The 21798-nt window shown below is 44.5% G+C and overlaps 1 long non-coding RNA gene across 4 annotated transcripts in view; it reads left to right on the top strand.

Moving 5' to 3' along the window:
• The first annotated feature begins 41 nt into the window (after positions 1-41).
• The window catches only part of LOC147756727 (uncharacterized), a 61422-nt gene continuing 39665 nt past the window's right edge, over positions 42-21798 (top strand). For 2 of the 4 annotated variants that reach the window (XR_015323551.1, XR_015323552.1), the window contains exons 1-2: positions 42-183; positions 471-550. This is a non-coding gene — a long non-coding RNA (uncharacterized LOC147756727). Of the gene's footprint in view, positions 184-470; positions 551-1106; positions 1175-20040; positions 20471-21798 lie in introns of those variants that run through there. The other 2 variants (XR_015323553.1, XR_015323554.1) reach the window with 2 other exon arrangements.

Below are 21798 nucleotides of genomic sequence, written 5' to 3'. Positions count from 1 at the left end.
AACAGAAAATCGCTATAACCATCAAGTGACCGCAAAGCACATGGTAGAAACCAACCTCCTTTTTTACTCAGCTTCTCCAATCGGCCTATATATGTAGCACTTGAACGAAGCCAATGATAGCCAAAATCAACTTCGGGTTCGCATGGCCACCTCTTCATTGATCACTGTCTCGCTAGGATCGTGGTAAAAAAAATACACTATAAGAAAGAGCGCCAATTAATGGATTCTTTTGGTACTATTTTTCTATGTTGGCTTTTCTTTTGAGGTTAATCATAAACCTCTAACACACTTGGTGTAAATATTTAATGTAATAACAGAGAGCAAAGCATCGAACATTTGACATTGCTCATTATTTGCACATGTAGTGTACAAGTAGAACTATGTGATATTATATTTGTGTATATAAAACTGAAATGGAGAAACTCTAAGTAAGATAAACGTCCATAACTATCCTTAGCTAAACGTTTCAGATGACCACGGGTTTATTCGCACACAGGCGATACAATACAGTGTGTTAAAGTCCAGTGACGAACTTGTATTAAAAGTAAAGGTAAGATAAATTTTCCCTAAATACACGCGTACAAGCATGTAGACTCTATGGAGCACGAGACGCACAACATTGCTCAAGCAGGTGACTACTTGGTGAACAGATGAGATAGCTTAAAGATGATAAATTATGTCTGTTTTTTTTAGGTCATAGGCCTGATAGAATAGTAATCGATGATTATTCCCATATAGCTTGTTAGAGCGAATAGTGACGAAGACGGACGGGGGGTAACGGGGTGTTTTAATACGATGATAACGCCGCTCTGGGCCTGAAACAAGAAGCATTTCCAGAGTCACATAATATATGGAAGCCAATTTTATACTGACCCGCCTACAAAAAATGATAATACCTTTAAATTTATTTATAATACTAATCTGAACAACTAATTTGAAACTTGATTTATACAATGCTCTTTCTTCACTGTTACTGAAAATTTATATACATAATATATCCTAGCTGTATAGTATTTGTATTTTTTTATAGTTCTATTTGAACTAGTTCATTGGAATTGCTAATTTTCCGGATGCATACCTACTAGTTTTGTTCATGATGTGTTTAGGATCGGACACTCCCGTCAGGAACAGCGTTGGAAATCATATTAGAAATAATATAGAAAACAGGGCGTCAATTGTAGGTATGTACAAGAGTACATTAAACGCGATGAGCCTCAGGCCTGATTCAAAAACATTCGGACGTAATGGAAGCCGGGAAATTGCAGGCAGCGCAAATATATTTCTGCAAAAGCTATAGTTGCCTTTGTAGAAGCTTTAGGAACGACTAAAGAAACATTTTAGGACGTGTTTTTGTCCAAAATACAAAAGGGCTAAGTACAATAATTGTTAAGTCAGCATCAATAGCGTCAGATACATGTATCGTGATCCAAACAAAAACAAAATATACCCTAAAGCCGTTACATTTTTTTTATATTCGACGTTATTTGATAGATTTTTTACATATAAACACACCCGTATTTCCTTCTACAAAACCCATTCTAGTACATGCATCGAGATCTCTTGTGTTTTACGGGTTCTTTACAGTTCAGGATGTCGTTGTTGAATATCGCAAGATCACCTTCCAAGCTGAGGCCTACAATTAAAGGCAGGCACAAATTTTAGCTGAGCAAATTTGTCAGTGGGACCTCATTATTTGTTTTACCATTTTCGTCCGCGGTCGTAAGCTATATCATATACTATTCAGCATAACGGTGCCATTAAGCCACCTGACGAAAGTAGGCATTATAACCGGTTGTCTCCACAGAGAGCACCATCTCTAGTCGGACCGTTAAATTTAGAACGGCACGGAGCCAGGCATAGTTCGTTTCTTTTACTTTTTGTTGTAATTCTATGAATCAGGGTGTAATACTGTTTACGTCACAATGACTCTTACTTGAAGTTATTATTAATTTCAAGCTGAAGATACGATCATATTCATCAATGTAATTAGATCCTCATTAGAACGATTAGGACTCCAAAGATGAGCTACCTAGTTTTTGGGGATGTAAGAGCTATAAATTTTTGCACACCGCGGAAACCCCTCAGTGCGAACTTCCTCTGTAAAAAGCAGATTGTTCGTGGTATAATTAAGTTAAGCGCAGTCGTTATCCAAGCTGTCTGCTGCAATGTGGCACAAGTCTAACCCCACTGACTGATTTGCTGATTTTTATTATTTATTTATTTTTTTATACTACTGGCTGACTAAACCGTTGACTCAAAAAGGTGGTTAGTTTACACGTATCGCTATAATTGAACTCTCTTGATGACAGTATGTAAATGACAGTCACAAAGGCGGTTCCGTCAGTAGCCGCCTCGGCCAGAAGGTGACTGTCGGACACTTCCTCAGATTTATAAAGTACAGTGAGATTATTACAAATAAGATAACAGTGTAGCGTAATTGACAGACCGTTTTGAATCAGAAATAAATGTATTTAGCTATTAACACTTCTTTCCATGATCCAGCTAAATATAGAGCAAGAAAAAACTATATACATGCACGTCTCTTGCGTATGTAGGTGTTCGACTGAGGCCGAACACAGCACAGTTGGCGCCATTCGAAGCAATGACAGCGGCGGTCGGAGCCCTGCGGCCGCTCATTTCATGGTACTTTTCAGATCACACGAGGCTGTACTACCACGACAACACGGCGCTACTACAACTGCTGCTGCTAAAGCTAGCGAGATGGCCGACGATGCTCCATTCGTGAGGGCGCCGTTAGCTTCTTTGGTGTGTTCACATGTTATGGCTCCTCCTTCTTGGGCGCTGGCCCCGCCCTCTGGAGCTAGATAACATCTCGATTGCTATCTACTTCTACTGCCACCGCCATCGTTACGCCTAGCAGTAATGCTGGTAGTAGTACTACGATGTTCCGACAACATCAACGGCCCGGTCATCCGGCGCTGTTCGCTCCAGCCCGCACCGCAGCACAGTGACATACGGTCACGCTGAAAGATACCGCACGCACACAGATACGTAGACATATCTGCGAAGAGCCATGCGTACGTACGTCGAACTGTCGGGATCCGACAAACAAGTGAACAGCCCAACGCAAACTGTATGGGGATTGTCGTGGTAGATGGCCGGCTATAGCTAAACTGGTCCCGCTTAACTCCACCGTACGACGATGGCACCGAAACGCTCCGTCAGCAGTTCGGGACGATAGGGGATATACAGGTTACCGTTTCGAAGCTCGTTAGGCCAGCCCCCTGTTCGTATCGATGAGGGCCATCGGCACCGTTCGAGTTATGCAGGTTTATGCTGACTGGCTACACTGCCAGATACCGGGCTGAAAATAAGCCTGTCTCTACGGGTCCTACGGCGAGAAGGTCACCACTTGGCCGTCACCATCTGGTGTCTATCATAGCCTCGTATAAGGTTTATAGTTATAAGCAGGGAGTCTCGATTGATGAGGCTGTGCGGATCTGCGCGGATCCTAGCGTATCTAGTTGTCGCCAACGCTGTTCGCCAGCCAGCACTATTTAGAGAATTGTGAGGCTAAAAGCGCGCATACATTTCGGATGCAGAACGCACACACAAACGCATATATATATATATATATAGGGCGACATGCACACGCCATGGGGTGCCTTAAAGCCTTAGAACTCCCGTCCCGTGACCGGTAGGGTCCGTGTGAATGAAAACGACAGCGCTGCGGAAATAAGCAGAGGGTAGGGTGTTGCTAGGACACGGCAGGACATGTTTGTCTCAGCCAAATAAATACAGTATTCATCTATATACAAATATACCTTTAGCAAGCATGTGCTGGCAGTACCTAGCACGGGTACTGGACCTTTATGGCATCCATCTATGTGCGACCCTTACTCACATCGGACGAGAACGATCAGAGAAGTAATTGCGAAGCAGGCATTGTCGCAGTCATTCAAAAACTGGCGATGAGAAGCAATTGGCGAAAAATTGCGTTTGTTGTGCAACGCAGAAGACTCAAAGCGAAGCCGAAGGCCGAAGCAGGAAATGACTCCAATTATCTGCAATAGATCGCTCGCTGTCAATGTAACAAAACTGGTGCCCAGTTGCACAGTGAGGCCAACTGGAACGGAGGGGGCCTTGTCGGACACAGTTTCGCCACCACCTTCTCTAGCATTGATATGGCCCAATTTATAGGCTGCTACGGAGGCCTCTGCAACGAAATTTACCTCTAGACGAGCGGTCGAAATGCGAGGAAATCAAAAGCTGCAAATTAATACTGCAGATTAGCAGTGATCTTACGACGACCAAGGAAGCACGACTTGATGCGATATTTTTTTATGCTTTACATACTTCAGCTATAACAATTCTTGCGACTGATTGCAAATAGTTGCGAACTGGTCTGTGATTTTTGACGAAAAAATTAGCACTTAACACCGCGCGAAAAAATAGATCAAGGTAAGAAGAAACTTGAAAATAAACAGCTAAATAATATTAGAGCTAGAGTCATTGCTGAAGCCCGCCATATAGATGAGTAACCGTCTGCAGCGCAGAAATTAAGCAGTTACTTTAACAAGAGCTGATCGAATACGAACTTAAAATAGAAGAGCGTTTCTATAGGAATCGATATGTAAACGAAACACAGGAGTGTTGACACCGCGTCGTGCTGTCAACTACAGGATATGTGTAAATGTTGTTCATGTAAAAGGCGGTTGAAGTTGTTGAAACAGCTTCCATACTACATTAATTAATGAGATCGTTAAAGGGCGACGCTACAAACATATATGTCGATTGACTACAAAATACTTTCATTGTTTGGCCACCCCTTTGCGCAGCCACGGCGGTAGTATTAATTTGGTTGACCTAGACATATTTTTTTTGCTGGAACTGCTTTGTAGTCGTTACGTTTCAAGTACGGTCGCATGTTAATCTCGCTGAGCACCATCTTTACCCCGTCGGAACTTGCTATTAAAAGATATCTTTGGGTAAAGCAACATTCGCCATTTTCGTGTCTTCCGCGACCCTTCACTGAAATTAGCGTGCGTCGAATACTTGATCATATAGCATTGCCTAGACTAAACCCAGTTGACCTATAGTATGCCGCGCTTAGCGTTTGCCAAACCCAACTTCGCGCTCCTGCTACCACAGCTGCTTGACAGTACGGAACAGAAACCCCCGAAAATTTTATTGTTTAGTCGCGATCATACTCAGCGATAGCGCTTTGGTTTAGCCGTATTTCGTTACCAGTCCACAGCGAATCAGTAAGGGTAAACCCCGTAGCGAAATTCGCCCCGATTGGCAGATGCCGGATAATTGGTACTGAATTTGGTGACCCATCACTAGACGGCCCGTGCTTTCTGAAGGTCTCGCGGATACTAGGCAATTAAACTGGCAAGCGGACTAGAAGCTTCGATTTGGCAATCACCTACAACGAGCCACGATCAGGCAGCTCGAGACCAGCCGACCAAAAGACGAACGAACGAAGTAGCGAACCACTAACAACCGACAAGGCTAAACGAGACTCTAACGTGAGCTGCTTATGAATCGCGGAACGCGGCGACAACGCTGATGATGACGCCTGCGACACCGGCAGCTTCGACGATCCCCGTCCTTTGGCCCTCTCCCACGTCTGCTCTGCATACGATAAGAGTTATCGTATGGCTCATACTGACGAAACGAGTGTCCTGTACCTGAATTAAACATCGACATGCTGCTGTCCCATATGAGTACGGCAGAGGGAAAGCTTATTTAACAGCAGTAGTAGTAAGCGTATTACTTAGACGTAACGTCCAGAGGCGGCACCGTATTTTGACTGTAATTAGTAGTACCTCATTGATTTGCCTGGTTGTGTTTAGTGGTAACAGCTAAACTATATTACGTGGGAATAAATCTCATACCAGGACAAGTCGCCTAAGTATATTGCGGTGCCAATAGGTGCCTGTAACACCCATAAGACTCGTAGTAAGTGAGGTTCTACCAAGAATATTTTGTAGTTTTTCTATAGTTGAAAGTCTCCTCTGTGTCACATTTACTCACGTGATGATACTACCTGTACCAAGATTTGCCTTGCCTGCAAACACATTTTCTAGATCTGCTGATAATGCTATAATCCTTTGAATTATTATCTTATGGATAAATAAAAAGAGAAGCGTAAGTATCGCTTTTTAAAACTTTAGCTCCCAGAATATGGTCATAATTCTGATCTATTTCTGCTGCTAAAATATCGAAGGCAGCAGTGTAATCGATGCCAGCGGGAATAGCAACTTTCTATTCGCTATGCTACATACATGTATGTACATGAGTTGAAAGTTATGTCAAATAGGGCTTTTCCGATTGTAGGGGAAGGCGCACAAACAGCATCTTGCCTAATACAGTTTCGGGCTGGTTACTTTGCGACGCCTCTTGTAGTCCACGATCTATTGCGGTGTTTTGCTTTTGACGCGACAATTTTACTGTTTGAGTATTTTAATCTGCTGGATAAAACGGACTACTATTCCTTGATAATAGAAAAAAAAACCGAACGCAAGTAAAGGAGCCTTAAGAGTTCGTAACATACGAGTCATATTGATAATACCCCATCCACAGTCGTGTTGCAGACCGCTGCGCTATGTAACAGCTCTTTCTATTTATATAAATAAAGTTATTTAGTGACGCGCATAATTATTCGCTGGGATGATGGACAAACGTTGGCCTCTGCTTCACATTATCTGTCCTCCAATCTATGTCCATTTGTGTCCTAATACACTTATTGCTCTAGATACATTGGCAAATATTCGCCTGACGAATATACTTTTCTGTCAGAGACAAAAGTCCTCATCGACAGTCGCTCATCAGAGGCAAATCGACTTTGTACGATATTAATAGTCAGTTCGGATCTTAACGCGTGGCCTGCGGTATCCGGTCAAAAATAGGGAATATGCATTACTACAATGACTTGCTTCCGACTGCACCAAATCCGAATATCTGCGGTTCGATCTTGATCGGTAATTTCATAGAGCGCTGACCTGCTTAATCGCAGTGGTCCATTCGGAGCAATATTAACGGCCCTTGTACTCGTTACCTCAATCACGACAGCAGTACTCACAACATGCGAACGAGTGAACGAACGATCGACTGTACCTAAACCGCGTTTCATCTCAACCACAATGCTAGTACGCATTTCCTTATGAATACCCTATTGATCACGTTATCGGGAGAAATGCTTTATCCCTAGCTCTTTTTCCTGCGTGTGCCAGCAGTCGTACGTCCCTCATGCACCAAGTGCACATACCGCATTCAAAGGCTGGCATTAGCGAATGTTCATGAAAGACCTTACTGGCCATTCCGCTGCTCGATCGGGCTGTCGAAAACTAAGAACTTCGTGTCCTGCCACATCGCGGTGGCCGTTTTCGCGCCGATTACAACAGGACAAGAAAAGAGACATCTCTAGCTTCCAGCTTCCCTACATGCATATGGTATGTTCAACCTTCCTGTAGTTACATGGGCACGAACTAGCTTTTAATCCCAACCCAGCTTCTCTTATCAGCTTCTGGACATACACCGTATGTATATGCACCGCTTACCGTGTCCGAGTACCACATGACAGCGGACAGAATATTGCTCCGCGCGTTATGCGAATCATTCGTACTCCTCGATGGCTGGCTTCCTCGTGGTTGTCGGCTGCAATAGCCACCGATCGAGTGAGGCGATGCCAACGCGTCCCCCGTCGCTTTGACCCAACTCCAAGAGATGCGGTCCGTCACTACTCGGTACATGAAATAGTGGTTGTGGTACAGCGAAGATCTTTCGAAAAGATGTGCAGATGTGCCAATAGATAATGTTCCTCAGCTGAAGGGTATGTTGTCGGCGACAACCGAGTAACGAGGGATTGGAGGTTTTGGCCATCGACTTAGGTACAGGGCTATCCCCGCCGCTGCTATCGCTGCCGCCTCTACAACGAGTACTTATACATGTACAACAGCTTGCACCTTTACTTGAACATAAGCATCGACGTTGAATTGCGAAAGGTACTTCATCGCGAGTCCCGAGGGAACGCAGTGGTTGGTTATATTCACATGGTTGGCTATTCACCGCGTCTTTCTCGCAGCGTTTCGGTGTATATCTTTCCGTCCGTGAGCGGAGGGTACTCTCTCTATTGAGTCTCTCCCGGCCGTTCGACTACGCGATGTCCCTGTGCCTCGACGGTGGTTTTGTTCGATGAAGAATTGAGGAAACGAGATCAAGGGAGTTGATGTAAGATAAAAGAGGACAAGATCGCCGAGGGTGACCGACGAACGGCCGATCACCTGATAAATTGTCCGTGGCAGTGTTCACCACGAGTCTAAAGAAGTGAGAACATTAAATGCTCATCATTTTGTAGAGGTCAAAATCTATCGACACTCGATGCATACGAGTCTGTAGAATCTAGTCAAATTTTGAGAGAGAACTGAGAGTATTGTTTTTGTCCGGTGTTTGGCAACTATCGTACGTTGCTGCTTAAATAGTATGTTGACTGACGACCCATGCGTCAAGCTTGCCAACTGCCAGTGCCATACCACGCAAGGATTTTGTTTAGACTTTGGTTTATTAAACGTCTGTTGTTTTAGGGCGTGAATCCGGAATACTGTTTCAATAATCTTCTCTGTTTTATTCGTCTAAAGGTTAATAGCACGGCTCTACGAATGATGTGCGTTTTCCAGACAAATGGAAAGCTAGAGAATGTTTTCGGTTCGAACGATCCTCAAGATATAAAATGGTGTTTCGAAGCAATTCAATCTTCAGTAAAATTTATGTCGTTCGATTTAGGAGGATCTAGTTGTCACAACTTCGAACGATGAGTGCGCCATCGGTTAATGTCGATAAAAAAGAATTCGTTCGAATTTACTTATAAACATATCAAAATAAGCATGTTTGTAATGAAATAGCTTAGAGTAAAGATGATTAGAGAAGGCCACAAAACTGTATGAATAACGGAAGTCCTATTTTCATTTGTTGTGTCAATTATCACCACGTTTTAATTCGGTGCGCTCGAAAACGATGCCGACTTACTAATCGGACAAACACAAGGATATAGGACCACGCTATTGACAGCCATTTCGCGATACTGCTGATAATTCTGTTCAAAACAACAGAAAGTTTTGCTGATATAATGATTTAGTCGCGGTACCCTAGGACTTTCTTAAGAAGTTCCTTTTTCTCAAAAAACGTGCTATAACTATCAAGTTAGTAGAAGCCTCGTTTAATCAATAATATTCCAAAGAGCTTATTTTATATGACAGTGTTTTCCACCAGTTTGTCGGCGTTGCCTTAAAGTGACCTTAGTTTGTAATATAAATGAGGATAAAAGGAACTGCATTATCCTTTTTTTGACATCAAATCTCCTTGCATTGTGACATTGTACTACATGGAGTAATTAAACACAGACACATGGATGGTTTCGAAAATGTATGGACAAAACAGCAGGTAATCTTTTTTTTGCTTTGGATGACAGTATCTTTCCTTCCCTACGATTGCTGGCGTATCCATCGTAGTCTAGCGTGAGAATTCTCGTTGCCGTCTTTTATTATAGCAGCTAGGATTAGCAAGTGGTGGACTTCTGTTGACGTTCTTCACTCGTCTGTCGACCCGAACTTTAAGTAAAATTGACATTGAACGACAAAACTGACATAGGCTCGAACGCACAGGATCGTTACTTCTAGTGCTGTTTTGCTCGGAGGTTAACAATGTATTCCTCATTGCTATAATAATTGTTCCAAGAGTTATCGTGGACAGAGATTTAAGGTGCATTGTCCATTATGGCCTTCTGACAAAACGACGTCTGTAGGCCGTGTCGCTGCTGTGATTGGTGGGGCTGCTGCTTCTATTACTAACACCGATGTTCGCGGCAGGACACGAGCAAGATCGATTTGTCTCCTCGTCATTTCCTACGCATAGTCCGTATGTGTACCGCCAAGTACTTATAATACCATCCATAGATATTCTGAACCGCGGATATTTTGTGTTCCGCTGAATGGAGATGCACTCGCTCGGCCGGGGTGGATGAAGTCTGTGCCGTCCTGTGACCTCCTGATACGGCCAAAGGCACTGTAGGACTTCGCGGTCTCTAGGCAGCCTCACAAGCTCGAGGTAGTATTCTTTTACTCTCGTGAGTTCTACCGAGTTCTCTATCTTTATCTCCCAATGTTGTTGCGGAGCTGAAGTTGCTGCTGTTGCTGGCGTCGTGCCGCTACTGCCCGCAGCTCGTCCGCTGTTCCTCCGTGCAGAAAGTAGATCCCTTATCAGATTGAAAGTTCACTCTGTCAGTAGAAGAGGAACGGGAAGGTGAGGGATTTCAACTAGAATCCGCTCAGGTTGGCTGACTGACTTGAGCAACCTTTCTAAAGCACCTATCGGCCAAACTAGAACAGGCTGTTGCTGGCACGGGTTCTCGTACTTACAACGAGAGGCTGGAGGTGAACAGCGCGAAACAACAACGCCAACACCACCACCAGCATCATCAACAACAACAACGATGACGAACATATGTCGATGTTCAGAAATGGCAAGCAAACTCTGGCGCCTCTTCTCTACTCGGTACTTCTCTATCTCTTATCGCGATCACGCATCGACCCCCACACGAGCATCAACGCATGCAGCGGTAGTCGGCTCTTCATAGCTCCACCGTGAAGACTCTCTCCCACTTTCAAGCTAAAAGCAGCATACGCATAAGGAACCAGGCACTCGAACTCTCTCTCTCCAACTCTAGCCTGTAAAAACATCTAGCTAAACACATGTGACCGGAGCAATAGCGATTTGAGGCAAAGCATACTATGAGCGGCGTGAGCCCCCTGTTGGCTGATGTCTCGTCAGTGCAGATGATCTGAAGGCATTGAAGCAGACGAGAAAGAAAGCGATGACGAGAGATGTGGAAAAAGAAAGACGAAGTGATAGCGAAAGGTCGGCAGCAAAGCAGTAACAGGCTGATGAGCAAAAGACCATGGAGCTTACTAGTACTCCATGAAGTGATGAATCTCTAGACCTGTAATGGGGTGTGAGGGAAATGAGCATCGTTAGGGGAAGAGCGGCAAAAACGGTGGTGGCGAGGAAACATCGTGCTGGAATACGAGCAAGCAAGTTAGAGAGGCTTCGAAAAAGAAGATGTTTATGCAGGTATTAGGGCGAATCTAGTCGTTTTCGAACTGATCGTCATAAACGGACTAAATAAAGAAGGTGAGCAAAAGGATGAGCCTGAGGCCGGGAATAGAAGGTTGCATTGCGTATCTATAGAATTCGGTGGAACAAATGACAGCGGAAGTACCAGCACAACGCGTTATCTTGGTTGCGAAAGGAATACTGCACCTATAGTGATTGATTTTGTGGTTCTTTTGCCAGGGAGCCTGCAGCGCCGTCCTACTTCACCTCGTAGAAACATGCGGCAATGTGGAACATTAAAACAAGGGCTGGACGGATAATTAATCACCCTAATTTAGTTTAGACCAGTTATATTTAAAAGGGGCAAGTAGAGCATATGCCGGCTGATAGGATAAACACATGAAAAATTGCATAATTCCAAAATTTCAAGCCTTAAGAGTACGCAACTGATTGGGTTGATCCATTTTCGGGAAAGATCTAACACTATTAAGCATAAAAGATGCATCGTTGCTGCGAACTAAGGGCCAAGGTTGAAAATAACACAAGGCTATTTCTTGGTGCGTTAAGAGTATTCTTGGCTGACGATGTGACTTTGCAATGACAAATGGGTTTCTATGATGATGCAGAGGTACCGTATTTGCCTATATAGGGATGGGTGCTGGTACATGTTCGACACGGAGCATCAACCCACTTTCGTGGTGGGTCCGTTCCAATACTCAACGACAATTCCGTTGCTATTTCATAGCAGATCAGGTTGTGTTAGCTTTCACCGATGGACCATGATGATCTTATTGTTTTACATGTATTCATTATTAATGTTTCCTTAGAATTTGTTGCAATTCACGTTGAAGTTAGTGTAGAAACTAAGCTACGATAATCGCTCTCAGAACTTCCGGGCGAGAACCCGCTGAAAGAGCTATTGGCGCTTTAACCTACTGACGTCCATTCAACCCCCTACACTCCTCGGAATCCTAGGCATCTTGTAAGTAACCTGGTGGGAAACCTGTATTCCCTGAAACTTGCTGTAAAGCACACAGATGTTTGCATCATTATGTTAATTGCGTAAACACGTATATAGCTTCCTCTATGATGAATTATCAAATAAGTATAACGAGCTTGTTATCGAGGGTAGTATTTCTCTCGAGATATGCTGACACCCAGAGTGATAGTTGATATAGATAAGAGATAACAACGACTCGCGCGCGACGCACCTTCGGCCAGTTGACGGCCTTGTTTTGCTCGTCTGGTCCAATTGTACTTCGTGTAAACAACGGCTCGTCGTGTGGCCACTCATAATCACCATATTGGTCGGCACAGTGGTGAATGGGTATCACGAGAATAATCTCGGCCAGCCTTAATCGCAGCGATTGTCGACTGAAATGCCCGATTGCTCCAGAAAGAAATAGGCGGCAAGTTACCAGAGTATCGGACGGGTCTTGGGTCGGCCGATTCTTAACAACCCAATTTGATAACGACCTTCCTGCGTCTCTGTATAATATATCAATTTACTTATTTTCAGCCCATATCAATTTCCTGTATCGTTCTACTTCGGTAGCACGTTAACGTTGAAGTTAGGGCTGTCACGGACGAGGATTTGCTGTTTTTCTTCGTGGTACCACAGTGGCTAACACGGTTTCACCATTCATAGTAATGTCGACAGACAATGTTAACAATAGCAGTCTCGTTGTAAGCTTTTCGTTTTCTTATCGTTTCTTCTGAGTCTCTATCCCGGTGAGCTCCTTATCAGCTTCCGCGCATCACTGAAGCTTCACGCCTTTTCGATCTTTCGGAGTTCACTCGAAAGTGCGTTCGAAACGCCTCGCACATTTGCGAATTTTTGTCCCGTTCCCGTTGTCCGTGGCCGCGTTCTCGAACCTTGAGCGTCAATAAGCAAGCAACTTGCAAGTTCTCAGATTCCAATTTCTTTCTCTAGCTTTCTGTCTTAGGCGCTTGCAGATTTTTCTTCTGAGACCTGTATTTCGGACCTCCTTTTCTGTCCGGCAGCAGCGACCAGCGCAACATAACGCCAGTGACAATCATACAGCACAAGTGCTGGCAGCACAAGCGAGCACACAAAAAGCCAATGCGAGATATGCGTCTATGTAATACGAAGGCACAATGCACAGGCCCTCGTTATCAGCACTGCCCCGCTGTCGATCTGATGTCGGCTTGCGGCCTGCTGTTGCCTGGCTCGGCCTGACCGGATCGTTCGACGACTGCCTTCTCCCTGATAAGATCTGGCTCTTCTGCTTCTGCTAGTCCGCGCAATGCTGCTGCAACTAACGCTGTTGCTGTTCAGGCAGTTTCTTCGTTCGTTACTTGTCTACTGTGACTTGTCCGACCGATAGAGCTATACACATACGACATATATGGACCAGGCGGCTCATCCCTCTTGCTGCTGCTGCTGCTGCTGCCGGTGCTGTTGCCGTTTCTGCCATAGAAACGAGGACGGCTAAAGCTAAACCGAAGATTTGTTGATGGCTTTCTGCTCTGCCGCCAAGATATTCGCATACGTAGACTGCAGTACATCGTGGCATAGGTACGGATAGACATGACGGGGCGACTGCCGCCGCCGCCGCGTGACTGATCTGGTTCCATAAGGTACCGGCGATAATCTCAGCTCTGCTACCGACTTGCTTACTTGGGAAAAAGCGATCACGAGAGAAAAACCGCGCTTCTCTAGAAAATAGGGTTCATCTATTTGAAGAGCAGCGTGCCACGTCTTGTATGTAGAGAGTGTCTTGCTATCTTGATGAAGGTCAAATGACCGACATATTGCGTCAAATCGAGCGTTCATATCGTTCAGCGTCCATGGATGTAAACGTATGCCCTCTGAGCAGCAGCAGTAGCAGCAGCGGCGGACTAGAGAAATAACTGCCGAAGCTGTGGCCTTCGCGACATTCCTAATTTTAGTTCTGCTATCCTATGAATTTTCCCTCCTTTTTTACTTCGTTTACTTTTTAGCTCTCTCCCTCCTCGTAGCCCAGCGCGTCTCGTTATAGCAGAAGTGGGCCGAGTGACCGACCGAACGACCAACCCATACAGAGAAACACTGCTTGGAAAGCGATGGGGTGGCCGGTCGAATAACCGGAGTGTATTGGGCATCTCCCACGGCAATAATCGACAAAGAGTGTCTAAATATGTCATCAAGCATGCTCAGCCTGCTCCGCCGCGCCCGTCGTCACCTGCCGAACGACGACGATGTGTGAAGTTCGACACAACAAGCAGGACACTCACAGGCCCTTCTCTTGTGTTTTGCTCGTCTTTTTATTCGCTGTTTCTGATCATTCGCAGCGCTTGTTCTCCACTGCCTCGACACGACTTCGAGGAACTTACTAAATGAGCTTCGTTTTCCGCCTACTCCAAGCATTTAATACATTGGGCCGGAGCTATCGGAGGAAGGCGGGAGAACCTTCACGAAGGCTCGTCCAGTTCACTCTTTTCTCTCTCCCTCTCTCTAACGCTCCCGAGCGAGATGGCTCAGTTTTTAGCGCGTCCACACAGCCTGCGCCTACATCTGCAGCCAGTCGTCATAATGAGCTAGTAGATTCGGGGCGGGCGAGCGGCGAAGCGACCGATCAGCGGTTGGCTGTGCACGAACGAGCACCAGTCCGTTGACGACGAGATCACCAACACTGCGCGATGACAGCCTAGGCGATAGCTACAAGGCATGGCGTGTGCTATATACTGTGGGCGCCTCGAAAATTATATGCGCTGTAGAACTGCCCAGCTGCTAAAACAGAGCGGGCAGGATGTGCTCGATTGTGATGAGTCAAATCTTCCTGTTGTTAAGGTCGTCAGAGCTAAGGTTTGAGCTGCCGTTATTCCTGCTTGCTGATGCCATTGCTAGCAAATCGATACTAACAAAAATGCTGTTGAAAAACGGTAGCGATGATAGCTACGATTTGTATTTGCTCCGCTGGCCAACGAGAAATCGAAGAGACTCAAACATTAGCGTCACTATTGCCCTCAACCAAGGATTCGACTTGAATTTATTTCACTTTACTCACGCGCCAGTGGCTTGCCGCTGGGTTTTCTGTTGTTTCGTACCTATTCGTACCTATTGTCGAACTCACCGTTCTCGCTCCCTTCGGCTGTCTCTTTCGTCCCCCTTTGATGTCTTGCTTTCACTTAGTTCGCTTTTACACGCTTGGCCCCGGGCCGAAAACGCGGCAGGGTATTCCTAGAAAATGGCGGCGGTAAACTTGAAGAAGGCAGAGATTAAAATCTTGTATGTTTCTCGCTTTCTCCCTAGTCTTTATCTTTAGTTCGTTCCCCAAGCTTTTCCCCTTTCGCGCTGCTGCAGCGGGGTAGCTTTTCTACGATTGGGCACGATCGAACGCACAGTAGTTTTGTTGCTCATTTCGACTCAGCAGCAGCGCCATCACTCAAGGAACATCGTGACCCATATTTAGCACTGCTGAGACCATTGGTGAGTGTCGATAAAATTGTGCAAAAGCTTGACTTCTCCTGATGGAGCTTTTCAGGATAGCATCCCTCCGAAAGTAATAACAAGCGAAAATGGAAAAACAAGGCAAGTACGAGAACAGTCATAACCGAAAAACCGAGGCGTGGCTGTCGAAATGCGATTGCTTGCCTAAAGGACCCAACCCACAACTTAGCCGGAGTAGATTTCGGCCTTTTCACCGCCCTGACTGCCGCATAGTCAATAAGGGACATTCCAAGGACGAGGATAGCGTTGTTGGTTTAATAATAAGAAACAAAGATTCTTAGAATAAGTGCTACAAACCAAGCAGTGGTGCTAATCGGTATCTGACCGTTTGGTGTAACCGTAATCCTTATCGCACGATTTAGGTATTGCGCAAGAACAGCATTTCACGACGACGATGGCAAGAGGAGCAGTAACAGCCGCCTCTAATGGCGTCATGCGTGTTTCAATATGGAACAGGGAGGTCCGACATATGGTCGCTGATACAGTATACGTGAGTGTACCGGTATGTAGCTCCATAATGATGATTTGAAAAACAGGTTATAAATTCATAATACCCCAGCATTGCCGTTTTGTCCTCCAGTATTACAAGAGCTGTCTTTGCCATTAGAATACGACAGTGCGGTTTTTCCACTGAACCCCATCGAATATCGATTATATGATCGTGACCGCAAGTGTTTTAGCGCGTTGAGCTCCTATGTCCGCAGCACAAAGGGGAAAAATGGGCGATAGGCGATAAAAGCGTCTGCACTTCAACGGTGCGTGGCCGAAATAGTTTTATTTGACTCTTGATCAATGCCATGTTCCTCACAAATCCACAAACGTACGTTTTAAGTGCCTCTTAATTACTTTAAAAACGTAGTAGGATAGGTTTGATAAGGAGAATCTGAGTAAAACTAAGAGTATGTTTTCTGTAGTAATATTTGTATATTTACGTATTATATTCTGTCTTAATATAGTAAACAGTAAGAACCTAGATGTACACGTTTTTTTTTTGTTAACTTCAAACTTGCGCGTATAATCGTGTGGCATAGAGTACTCTTGCCATTCGTACCGAGCACTATCTAGAAAATAGAATGTTTATGAATTGGATTTTTCATGTTACACTATCGTATCTATTATCGTTTTAGATATCTTATTTATCGAGCAAATGGTGTCAACAGAAGTTATGGTAGCTACTATTAATCATTATATTGCACAGACGGATTTCGAAAAGTTCTGAAAAGATCGTACCAGCGAATATTGGCAAGGTTTCACTACCATTGAGCTTTAACGGGAAAACTCTAAGGAGGTCAGTTCAAGTGATATCATAAATAAGTTTACGTGACAGTGGATACAGAAGCTCGTTAGTTCCATATTTCGACTTTATGGCACACGTATGTACAATGGTAATCTGCATACTCGGTGCCACGGCCACCTATGCGAGTCACGCCACCATACCCACAATTTAAATTTTATCAGTCTCACTAAAGCTACATATAATACCATGTCATACATCGAAATTGACCAGGCATAACGTGTTTGCCTCTTCATTTTGATATGATGAGTCTCATTGAGGATACAAAGTGTGAGGGGCCTGCGATAATTAGATCTAATTCCCTCGATGAAATGAAGCTTTGACCAGTGACGCCACTGGGCACAGGGGCCGTTCTAAACCTGTCCTTCCCCCCCCCCCCTTCTCCCCCTCCCCATCACGCAGAAAGTTCGTCAGACAATTCCACCCTTTCGGTGTAAAGTTTTATCAGAGCAACTGTTAGGTACCACCACTTGTGGGTGTGTATACGGATATATTACTATAAAGTATTATAATTGGTGTCCACTACCAGAACTACCAGAGAGAACCGTGCTTGTGTTCGCTTCCTCATTATGTGTACACCATAGCTGCGAGTCAACGAAACAAGTGAGTTGTAATGATTAATCACCTTTACGGCTATGGACAAGAACATATTGTTGATGATTATAATATGAATTTAGCTTAGTGTGCCAAACAACTAGCTTCAGCTTTAAAAAAAAACTTTGCTCTGCGGTAGTTTTCGAGGTAGATAGGTAGAAGTTTCTGCGGCTGTTTTTGTACCTTCCGATGAAGGCGCCCCCTACTGACTGGAAGAAGCCTTCGAATGGACTACAACCTGTGGATCGGTAAAGACATCCTAGTTCAGACAAAAGTTATCACGCAGTAATCTCGCATGTGTCATCCAAAAATTGAATCACACTGAGCTTTGAGAGAAAAAAATGACGGAATAAAGGCAAGCAACAACTATATACAGTTGTACCTATAAATCGTCCAATTGTATCTACCCTGTCGGCAGCAGTAGCGCGAATACAAGTAATATTTTACATTACCACGGCTCTTGATGGGCCTCGCAAGCCAGTTTTCTTGGCCAAACCAAACAAAAATTCAGCTTGGAACATACCAGCCGTTCAGAGATGCAACATGGCATACAGTCATCGTACGGCGTTAACTGGCAACGTCATCTTCTTTCTGCTATCGCGCAGTTGTCGTCTCGCAGTGTTGACAAACGTTTGTTGTCGTTCGCAGACGTTCGTTCGTTCGCTGGCTCGCTACGCGTAGGTCTCGTGAAATATCTGCCACATAGAGTATTAGTATTATATGCCCTGTCCAAATCGCCTCGGTAGCTGTTACCCTGGTACTGATGGCCTTCGCTAACTCAGTGGACTCCGCCAGGTAACTCCACCTTCAGCAATTTTTTTCCGTCGGCCACCTTCATGTGTTTGAATCTTAACGGGAACCATTACTTCGGCAGGGCACTCGTGCGACTATTCTGTCACGATGGTAAGCACGTATCATGCTTCAACCTTCAAAGCGTCGTTGCTTACTTTTGTTAAAGATCTGTCGCGCTTCGTGGCCAGCAGTCGTTGCGTTCCAGTATACCTGATGCATGTAGACAGTAGCTAAATAGGATCGGTTTTAGCTAAAAGCTTGTTACGTCATATGCCGATACAAGAAACTGGAGATCTTTCTGCGATACTGCTCAAAAGGCTTCCACCATTTTTCAAGGGAAGTAACTAATAATAGGCGCTCACTCAGCCACACAGGGAGCAATAATATCACCCGCAGATTCTGGCTTTGCCGCGTTTCAAGCCGAAGTTGCGAGGATCGGGTGTCCCAAGCCATCAGCACGATGGCAAGAAGTGAGCTGACCCTGTAGGATTCAACGAGCAGAGCATGGTATCCGCACACGACTACGGTAGCCATCACACAGCCGACCGCTATTGAATAGCGAGTTTTGGAACTTAACTTCCCGGCGGCTTCAAACATTATCTGCCCTATGCACACTCCCTATCATATGAAATGAATTCAGTATTGATTGGTGATTCCTAACCGAACTGGCTGTTGGGTGATCCATAGGGAATGGCTGAGACGATGTCTGTTTTGACGTCCCGCTGGGAGTCGGATCCTTTGAAAGATCAGCGGAGAAGCGACCACAGCTAGCGACGAGGCAAATCGAGACGACAATCCCAGGCAAGTCCGGTCAGGGATTCGACAACGGTAGCTGGTGGTGGCCTATGGCCACGCACGGCACTTTATGGTGTTAGTGCGGTGGTAGCGGCAAGCAGAGGACCTCAGTCGTCGAGACCCCCGTAGTCACTGGCTTTCTCGGCTGCCATCTTTATCCTCCAGTAGTGCTATCAGTAAGGCGGAGAGAACCAGCCACTATAGGAATCATCTCGCGCTAAGAACGCTTGAAACGCCAACTTGGCCAATGGCAAGGCGCTCCGCTTCGTTAAAGGGAGCTACTGTTGCGTATTTGCTCTGCTTAATGCGATGGCTGTCTGAAGTTATGGATTATTGCTAGTTAAGGAGCTCGTCGTCTTGGTATTTGCTTAAGGGGCATCATCAGCATCGGCCCGTTCAACTAGGTGTCCTCGTTGTTGTTACAATTACTGGGCGAATCAGGCGAATTGAAAGTGAGCGACGAATGAGCTCACACCGAGGAGCTTCCCCTGGTCGTAGACTTTTACCGTACGGGAAGTCCACGGGCGGTATCAGTGGATGGTGTGGGATATTGTCTTCTGCGTGCAGGGGATACTCGTATTATTCGATCTATAGCTTAAATACGTCTTCGTAACCGCTCGATGCGATACGGTGGGCAGCTTATGCTGAAAAAAGGAGAAAGACGATAAAGAAGCAGCAAGGTAGAGAAAAGATCATCGATCCACGAGAAACTGATGTGACGAGGTTAGATCGCCTCGACGTTTGGCGGGCTGATCCTTCTCTCACTGTCAAACATATCGCCGCCAAGTATATATGACATAACGATTGTGACAACCAAGGCATCTGTGGTTAAGTAAACGGTAAATAATCCTAGTTCATCTTAATCTTTGTAACACAGTTGTAGCAGTACTACCTACTATGTTATATATATATATATATATATATATGTTTTTTAGGTAGTTGAACATATTGTAAAGGAGCTAAAAATTTGTTTGTATTTCGACAAAACTGAAATAAGTAAGGAGTATAAATGAATTGTTTTTATCTTCGAATTAAACAGTTGTCAGCACTTCGGCGAATCGCGATTTTCTGTTTGTACGTAAAAGTGTTGCTCGCTCACGGAAAAAACTGGCCGCACCGGTTGCTGTTGTAGATCACGAAAAAATGGCCGGCGCAATTGTTCAGATCCGAAGAAAGCTTTGCGTGAAATGCCAACGGAACGATGGATGTCGAGGTCTGGAAGACGCTGTTGACAATGGCCGGTTTCAGCATTGATGAGCAATACCTGTAGATCAGATAATAGTAACGAAGTTGTAGTGATATCGTCAGTTTCTGACATTAAACAAGTAGATCCATCGTGCGCTTATTATAGCGCGGCTAACTTTTTTCTAATGAGGTGGGTCGGCTTAACACCCAGACATAAAGTACGTAATAGCTTACCACTAGATGATACGATAATGCCAAGCGATACGCAAGCATCTTCATTTGCGTTTATCGAGACCGCAAAGATGAGATACTGCTACCAGTATATTTTGACCGTTTTAAAGACGTCTGCCTACCGCATGTCGAAACAGACAGGTCAATGCAGATCGATTGTTTAATTTGATTAACACAAAATAAATAATACGATAGTGTTGAATTGGCTGTTTCAGAAAACCTACCCACATCCTTAATAGTTCCGACAATGGAGCCTCCCGTCTAATTGCTTGCAGTTTACCTCTTGCAGATTGTTGCGTAATGAACTGACCTTGTAGGAATCGTCCTACATCACTCTTTTTACAATCAATCTGCAATTGTTGGAAAGGAAAAACGTTCTACTAAGCACAGTCTTGCGTGAAACTCAGGCCTATCGAGGCACCATCGAGCTATTTTCAGCTTAAAACGAAATGGCCTAAACTGGATACGATTTGTTCTTCAGGAACATTCTGGAGGAACGACAAATGTATAATACAACCTTCATTTTGGCAGTTCATATCGGATTAACGCCATTACATAAAAATAACATCAAAAATATATCATATTCTGTTTATTATCGTTAGAAATTCACGATCCACGGTGACGAGAACGCTCATGGGAATATGTAAATTTTAGAACATTTACAGTCATGTCCTACTAGAAGTATGACCACCACATGCGCATGAAACCTCATTTTCATGCGAATTCAAACACTGTTCTGATTTGTTTCTGATGAAGAAGACCTCCTACGTTAAATACAATAAATATAACGGTAAAAATATCCACTTCAGTCATAGTTATAATATATTATACATAGCAAGAAAAAGTCGTGTTGTTTAAAAAATCTTCGTCCTTTGTTTGTATACCTTAGATTCAATACGTTGACAAAATATCGCTTCGGCTCACATCGACGAATGTGTGTGATTAAAAATCACGGAAAGGACAGAAAAAAATAAATGTCTTGGGAACACGGGCAGGTTTATATTGTCGTCTCGACGGGTCCATGGTTGCTGTAAAGCAAAAAAACCTTACGGTGCCTTAGTTTCCTTAAGGCTTAATACTTTTTTTTTTTTTTCACCTAAACTTCTTGTTATTTACGTTCATTTATTTTTATTCGCGGCCGGGGTTCCTTCGCAGCTAAGCGTCGCACAGTGACCTCTATGGAGATGCTTGTAAAAGTGCTTATGTACGTATATAGATTGTACGTTACGTTTCTCTCTATACGTTCCGTGTGTACGCCTCCGTTCCAACGTTGCTTCTGCTCAAACGGCCGCGAGCCCTATTATACCGTGCCGTGGCAACTCTTGTGAGACACAGTCATATCTAAGCGAGTATACTGCATGTGCCTTCGGTAGAATTCATA

This window comes from Varroa destructor, unplaced genomic scaffold (genome assembly GCF_002443255.2).
Source record: "Varroa destructor unplaced genomic scaffold, Vdes_3.0 BEIS01000003.1, whole genome shotgun sequence".
Classification (NCBI taxonomy): domain Eukaryota; kingdom Metazoa; phylum Arthropoda; class Arachnida; order Mesostigmata; family Varroidae; genus Varroa; species Varroa destructor.
Note: the sequence above shows the minus strand (reverse complement) of the source record. Positions and strands in the feature narration are given on the sequence as shown.